At 36.3% G+C, this 8,006-nt stretch overlaps 1 non-coding gene across 1 annotated transcript; it reads right to left on the bottom strand.

The window, feature by feature from the left end:
* Positions 1-3,798: 3,798 nt before the first annotated feature.
* trnaa-agc (transfer RNA alanine (anticodon AGC)) lies at positions 3,799-3,873 on the bottom strand. Its single transcript has one exon. It is a non-coding gene; the product is annotated as a tRNA-Ala (tRNA).
* Positions 3,874-8,006: the final 4,133 nt, after the last annotated feature.

Raw genomic sequence — 8,006 nt, 5'->3', positions numbered from 1 at the left:
TGTGTGTGTGTGTGTGTGTGTGTGTGTGTGTGTGTGTGTGTGTGTGTGTGTGTGTATTCTATACATTGGCTTTACAGAAGGTCATTTGCTGTGTTTGAAAAGACATGTCTTTAAATTAATTATTTACTGATATAAATCAAATTGATTTAAAAAGTCAATTTCACATGATTTTCTAGTTTATAAGTTGTCTGGCTATCACAGACTCAATTTAAGATTGAACATTGGTCTGGGCAGTCTGCTCTGTATTTTCTACTGCACAAGAGGGGTGATCAACGAGCATTATTCGAACTCTGAAAATTTGATTATTCGACTCTGAAAATGTGATTATTCGACTCTGAATGCAATTGAATAGTCAACTAAACAGACTACAAGAGCCATGATCAATGAGCAACAATCCATTTTTTCTCTATCCGTCATCATGTTAAACCCGCCAATAGCGTGCCAGGTGGATAAGTTAGTCTGTAATTGTTTCCCGCAAAAGTGTAACAGAAGCAGTAGAAATGAATGTACGGGTTTTTAGACTGTGTTGCAGGGCGAAGTCAAATCACCAGCAGATCAGGCTGGGTTTACCCAGTCTAGTTTATAAGTAAATTTTATAATAAAGTTTATAATAAACTTCCATAAAATTTAGACACGCCTCTTACTCTTACCTGACACTAATATTAAAACCATTGCTGCAGTTTCTGTGATTTGGCTCCATTTGTTAATTTTGTAATTTTTATTTTTTTTAATTGGATGCCACAAATATTGAAATGAAAGCATGCTTAATTGCATAAGATTGGTGAACAAACAGTAGCTAAGGTAGGTCAAAAAACCATGAAGAGAAGTGTTAGGATAATACAATATCACCATTCGGACGGTATTCTGCGCTCATTTGAAATTGACGTGACATCATCTGACATGAAATTGATTCATTAAATTCAATTGATCTCAGATGTGACTGTTGTGGTTCGTAGTCATAGTAGCACCAACTGCTGCAGTTAATGTGGTGAATTCAACTTCATTTGTAGGGCACTAACAATAGATTTATATAATTAGTTTAATGGTGTGGTTTAATTGTGCACAATTTGTCTCAAGCCACCGGGGTGATGGTGCCACTGGCTTGGGCCTGTCATCGCTGCTCGCAGCTTTTTTTTTTTTTTTTTTTTTTTTTTTTGTGGTTTTAAACTTTCAGTGTTGTGTTATTCAAAACATGTAAACATACTGTTCTTGTAATTTCATACTTGATAATATTCACACTAAATTTCATATTATAATTAAAAACAATTACATTAAATCCATACATAATTTAAAATGAAAAGTAATACACAAAAATGACTTTTATCTCCAATAATAGAAACATAAATCTAGTTTGAATAAGTCTGTTTATACAGACCGCAAACATTTACAATAAAAATACAAATCTGGACCAAACATAAGTCAGTCTTTAATACCATCAGTTCTCTGATTTTAATATATGCAAATCACCTTCCCATTTTAAATGTGATGGTGCATCTTTGTGATCTAAACAGACATCTGAACTCTAGGATCAAAGTCTGTCTTTCTGGTTTAAATTAACACACACCATGTTTAAAAAGATTCTTGCATTTGTAATCCTGGCTGTTTTACCATGTAAGTCATTAGGATAATCATTAAGAGTGCAACAATGTAACAGTATAACAGATGATATTTAATATTGTTTCTTTTTCCACAGGTATTGAATGTCAGACATTCACTCAGTCGGACACAGTGGTTAAAAAACCAGGAGAGTCTCATAAACTCACATGTACAGGAACTGAATTTACATTCAGCAGTCTCTATCAACAGTGGGTCAGACAAAGCCCCGGAAAAAGGTCTGGAGTGGATTGCGTACATCAGCAAATCCAGTTCTTATATCTACTCTTCCCAGTCAGTCCAGGGAAGGTTCACAGTGTCCAGAGATGACTCCAGCAGTCAACTGTACCTACAGATGAACAGCCTCAAGACTGAAGACTCTGCTGTGTATTACTGTGCTAGAGAGTCACTGTGAATGAGTTCAGGGTCAAAGCAATACAAAAACCACTTCCTCGTTCACATACAGATGATCACAGAATCACAGTGACACTATTGTAAGCTTACCTCGGTCATCAAAAACAAACTAACTAAAAAATACAGGCTACACAAGCAAGAGGGCTGTATAGCACAGTTGGCCTACAGAACAAAGGCATGATTGTGATATTGATTTTTATAAACATTAAGTTAATTTTACGTAGCTTATATTTTAGACAGTATTGGAATTTACTTTGCATATTTTTACTCCATCAATAAAGATATTTTCAAACAAAAGCACAACAAAATTGATTATTGTGTCTCTGAGCACTTTTAAACAAGGTTGAATGAATGATTAATGATTTACTCATAAACAGTCACTTGACGCTGACATAACTGACAGATTTACTCTGCAGAGAGAGTCACTGCTCCCCCCCATCCCGTCTGGATCGAGCAAATGCGTGATTTAAAAAAAAAAATCAAATTCACATCAGAACATATGTTTGAATAATTTAAATCAACATAGTTATTATCTTATACATGAAATCATTTCCAGAGAAAACTGCTTTTAACTGATACAGCGGTCATTAGTCGTTCACTGTTATTTTTAAATGAATAAAATATAGAACATTTAAACATATTGACAAAACTGTATGCAAATATTCTTTCTCCTCCTCTTTGTTTGAGTATTAAGGCAAAAGAAGCAGCTTACTCTCTCACTTCTCAAACCATGGTCTCCTCATCTCTCTGGTTGTTTCTGCTGCTAGCAGTCGTCTCTCGTAAGGCTTCATACTTTTCATAGAAATAATTCATAATAAAAATCCCTTATGGTTATACAAAATGTTTCCATGTCTCTAACATGTCAGGTCATATTTATTTCCCCAGGTGTCCAGTGTATTGAACTGACCCAGACTGATTCTATGGTCTTAAGGCCTGGTCAGGTTTTGACTCTGTCCTGTAAGGTCTCTGGATATTCAGTGACAGACAGCAGCTACTGCACTAACTGGATACGACAGGCTGCAGGAAAAGCTCTGGAATGGGTTGGACGCATATGTGGTAGTGGTAACACATATTACAGCGATAAACTGAAAAGTAGATATCAAGTTAGCAGAGACTCTTCCATCAGCACAGTGACTCTACAAGGACAGAATATGCAGACTGAGGACACAGCTGTGTATTACTGCGCCAGAGAGTCACAGTGACACAGAGCAATTACTGCCTTGTTCAAAAACAACATCAACACTCAACAGTCAACACACAAATAATTTCAGTTCCAGATTATATTCAATAATAAAAAAATGACTAACTAAAAAAAACTAGTCTATGTTTTAACCTTTGAAACTTGTTAGAAAAAGTTAAAATAGAGATATTTTTTATTTAAACTGTACAAAAGCTCAGTACACTCATGATAATTGTTTTATAAGTGAATTCTTGGCACATTTCACAAGAGGGTGCAATGTTCACACGTGTAGTCAAATCACAGTACAATCTGACGATTCTCTAGATCTCGCTTTCAGCTTCTGAACCATTATTTTATCGATTATATAAATAGTGGTCAATAATTAATCTACAGGAAGTCTAGATACAATAGATATAATTGCTGATACTGTCCTCACTGAATTGTTTATTTATTGATCCATTCTCATGAAGCTCATGACTATGAAAGCTTGTTAAGCAGAAATGCTAATAATGCACGCTTATTGATGTTTCTATCTGTGAACTACTACATTTACATTTACATTTATGCATTTGGCAGACGCTTTTATCCAAAGCGTCATTATTGTGAATTCTTGCTTTCCCTGGGAATCGAACCCATGACCTTGGCGTTGCTAGCGCCACGCTCTACTGGTTGAGCTACAGGAAAGCTCTACAACACAACTACTAGAGTATGTGTTTTATTTCTGTGTCTGGCATCAGCTTTTCTACTAACTGAACACAACATGCAGTGTATATTCTAAGATAATATAATGATGAATCCGAAAAGCCTTAGATATCCGCATAGAATAAAAACCAGAATACAAAAAGGCTGCATTTAGAAAAAAGGAAAAAAGAAAGAAAATAAATGTGTGTTCATATCTTTGTAACATTTTTAACGAGACTAATAAAGACATGTGGAATTTTAAATAATAATGATAATAATAAGGATTACTATAATTGTAACAAAAGAGATATATGGAGACAAGAGTGTATATTAAAAAAGTCTCATTTACTGACGCGTTCCTCAGGAAACACCTGTGTTTGGTTCTTGCCTCTAAGGATATAAGTGAATTTGCATGAATAGTTTCATAAGATTTGTTTAAACTTTACAACTATAATAATTCATATGGGAAACCACTAACACACATTTATTTAAAGTAGTATCTCACTCAAACATAAATGAAAGACAGTACAATCAAGAAATTGTTTTTTTAAATATTCTCAGCAAATGATATCAGAATCAAATATAATCTAAAATATATTTTTTAAAGATGATATGATGAAAAGATAAAAAAACCTGAAACTGCTAATTAAACTAAATTGAGTGTGGATTAACTGGAGATGATTCATTTCTCCTCACTTGTATTTCTGTCTTCAGCCTCTCAATCTCCCTCCACTATGAGCTGCTCGGAGAGGATCTTATGTTGCCTTTAGGTTGATATGATGAGCTGTATCCACTTTGACCTGTTCCACTGCTTTCTGACCTAATCATATGAATTTCTGGGTTTTGTTTTTTGCCATTTAATGTTGTCAAAAGATAGTTCAGAGGAAAAACAAGTGACAAAATTATGAGAGACTGATGAGGGAAGCCCAGAAAAATGATGGAAGGTTCCAACACCCGTGAAGACTGAACATTGTTAGAGCAACGACTGGCACAGTCACGGAAACCTTTATCGATTAACTTAAATTATAAATTTGAATATAGACTAACATGATATTCCAGAAAGAAACGTGCTTAACTCACCTTTAACAAACGTGTCAAAGTATTGAGACCCAGACACAAGCAGTTGCAAAACATGATGTTTAACACAGAGCACACATTCTGTTGGCTTTTCCTTTCAATTTCACCCCTTACACGACTGAGAAGTTTAATTTTATTTTAAGCACCACAGTTTATCTGGCAGTATCTTGTCAGAGAATCTCATTTGTTTTGATGCTCCATTCTGTTCACAAAAACGAATCAGTGAGACATTCTTAAACAGCAGCGTCCTTCTGTTGTGTGTGTGCATGTATTCTCTTCTTTTGCATATGCAGTTCTCTTATATTGTTCTAATTGTGAAATATTTTTTCTTTAATTCTACAAACAATACCCCATAATGACAATGTGAAAGAAGTTTGTTTGATATCTTAGCAAATTTATTGCAAATGAAAAACGAAATAATCACATGCATTCACAGCCTTTACTCAACACTTTGCTTAAGCACCTTTGTCACCAATTGAATACTGAAACCCACATTTGTCTTCTGATGTTCATATAATATGTAGAGGGACGTTCAATACTGGTTATTCTTGGTCACACAGCAATGCTACAAAGAGGACATTTGGGACGTTAACAGAATGTTCTCGTGTTGCCCTCTTGTCATATAATAATGTCCCTTATATGACTGTAGGGAGACTGACTGTCCATATTGTTTATTCTATGTGTGGCAGGATAAGTGCATTATTTGGCCTGCCTGGATATGGCTGGTAAACCAATAAGGTGCAATTGGCCATAGTATTTAAGGACCCTTATTTTGGCGGGTTTGTACGGTCCTGTTAATTCTGGGATCTCTCTCTTTTTTTTGCGCATGCCGTTGTTTTTCTTCCTCTTTTTGTAGTTTGCTTTCTTTTTGCTAATAGTGACATTTTGTTGCCCGTTGTTTGGTTATTTGTTTTGTTTGTTAATTTGTTTTTGATTAACGTTTCAGATTATTAATTTATTTTCTTTTACAGTATATTATAGCACTTTGTCATGAAAGGTGTGTGATTTTCTTTAAATCAGTCATTGTCCTGTTATCCTGTGCCTTTTAGGCACTTTCACCTGCTTTTGCTGTAGGTGTCGCCAGGGAGCCTGCGCAGTGTCTGCAAACTCGTTTTAGGTTTTATTTTACTATTCAGTGTAATTTGAGTACATTTTCTTTTGTGATTTTTTGTTAATGTGTTTCTTTTCCCTCCAGAAGCCAGTGCAGACTCAGTGTGAAACAGGGCACACTAGCTGCTTCCTTCGGTGGTGTGTTTCACGATGTGCTTTGTGTGCCGACACATCTTCCTTATGGTGTGTGTGTGTCTGTAGTGTCTGAACTGGTGTGAATTTGAGGTAGATTTGACCGACCCCCTAAGTTCCAGCCGGCCTGCCTTGTTCCCACAACACCTGGCCCTGGAGAATTATTGTTGATGTTGGGCATGTTAATGAGAGAGAATTTTAATGCATTTATAATAAAGTATTTATAACAATACTCCCTTTCACTTTATATACCCTTGCCTTCAGTTGGTAAAACTTACTTGTGTCCTTATTGGGAGTATTACCCTGGTCCTCCACCAGGTTGGAGATTAATTTAACTGATTCATGTTTCCCACCATTTGGTCACACAAAAATGTTACAAAAAGGATATTTGGGATGCTAACAGAACATTCCCACATGGTCCTCTGTTGGTCATATGTTCCTGATATGACTTTAGGGAGATGTTCCATTTTGGTGTCACACAGCAACGTTACAAAGAGGACTTTAGGGACATTAACAGAACATTACCATGTTCCCTATTAGTCAGATGGGGACATTTCATTCGGGACTGCACTGCAACTTATCTTGTTCAGTGCAATGGTCTCTACACTGCATTCCCATATTTTTTCCAGGCCCTTTAATGGATCAACCTACAATTTGATCCTCTGAATTTGTCTGTGTGAATCTGTACATTGGGCTGTTTTGCAAATAAGGGTCATTAATTTAGATTTGCATAAAAGTTGACTCTGCTTTTGTGGCTAAAGTTACATAAATTTAGCATCAAGATGTTTGGTCTGGAAACTCACCATTGACTGGGCTCAATCCGAGGAGTGGGATAAACGGTTGTCTTTTAAACTCCCTCTGCATGCAATTGGATAGCGCTACAACCAACTAGAGCAACGAAGATGAAGCAGAGCTTGTTGATAGATTAAACATTCGCCGTATCCGGTCGGCAAAACACATCTTCCCTTCTTAAGAATGACTTCAGTGCCGTTCTTTGTTCTTTTCTCAGAGAAAAGCTTAACTCAATGTCTTCCAGAGTCGCAGTCAAAGCTGATTCGAAAGACCGCCGTTCACCAGTTTTTGTGTTTACTAGAAGCACGCAAACGCAACTCGGCTGTCGTCATAATGGCCCCGCCCACCGACTCTATACACGATGTGATTGGCCTGGCGAGAGTTTGCCGATTACAGCTCAGATGGGTATTGAGAGTTGCTAGACGACACTCGCAGGCAGATTAGATTTGCTGCCGTTAGGGTGCTTCTAGATTTCTAGGCTAACATAAATTATAAAGTTATTCTGAATTTGATAGGTGGTGAGATTTTTCGGGCTAAAAATAAAAAGGTCTCTGTGAATACAGTAAGAGACAATGGTAACTTTGACCACATTAGCACATTCAGAATTTGAAATCTGCAAACACACACATTTTTATTTATTTTTACAAATGCCTTTTTTTTCACACACAAAGGTAACAAGCAATGACGGACTGGGGGAGGAGCCCATGCAAAACTGTGATGTATATTTCTCATAAGTTGCATTGTAGCGTATCTGTGTTCACTGTGATTCCTGTAGATGAAGAATCAATCAGCAATGACAACAATAATCAGTTCACTCCTGTTATTCCTATTTTTACATGGTCTGTAAATCATTCCTAAATAATAATTTGTGAAAGTTTAATAAATAAGAAAGTTTACGTTTTGCTGACTTTTTAGTTTTTTCTCTTTCTTCCACAGAAATGATCCATTGTCAGACCTTCACTCAGTCTCAGGCTGAGGTAAAAAGGCCTGGTGAATCTTTTCGGCTGGTCTGTACCGCCTCTGGATA

This window comes from Pseudorasbora parva, chromosome 2 (genome assembly GCF_024679245.1).
Source record: "Pseudorasbora parva isolate DD20220531a chromosome 2, ASM2467924v1, whole genome shotgun sequence".
Classification (NCBI taxonomy): domain Eukaryota; kingdom Metazoa; phylum Chordata; class Actinopteri; order Cypriniformes; family Gobionidae; genus Pseudorasbora; species Pseudorasbora parva.
The sequence above is the reverse complement of the archived record's forward strand: the minus strand, read 5'-3'. Positions and strand labels throughout refer to the sequence as shown.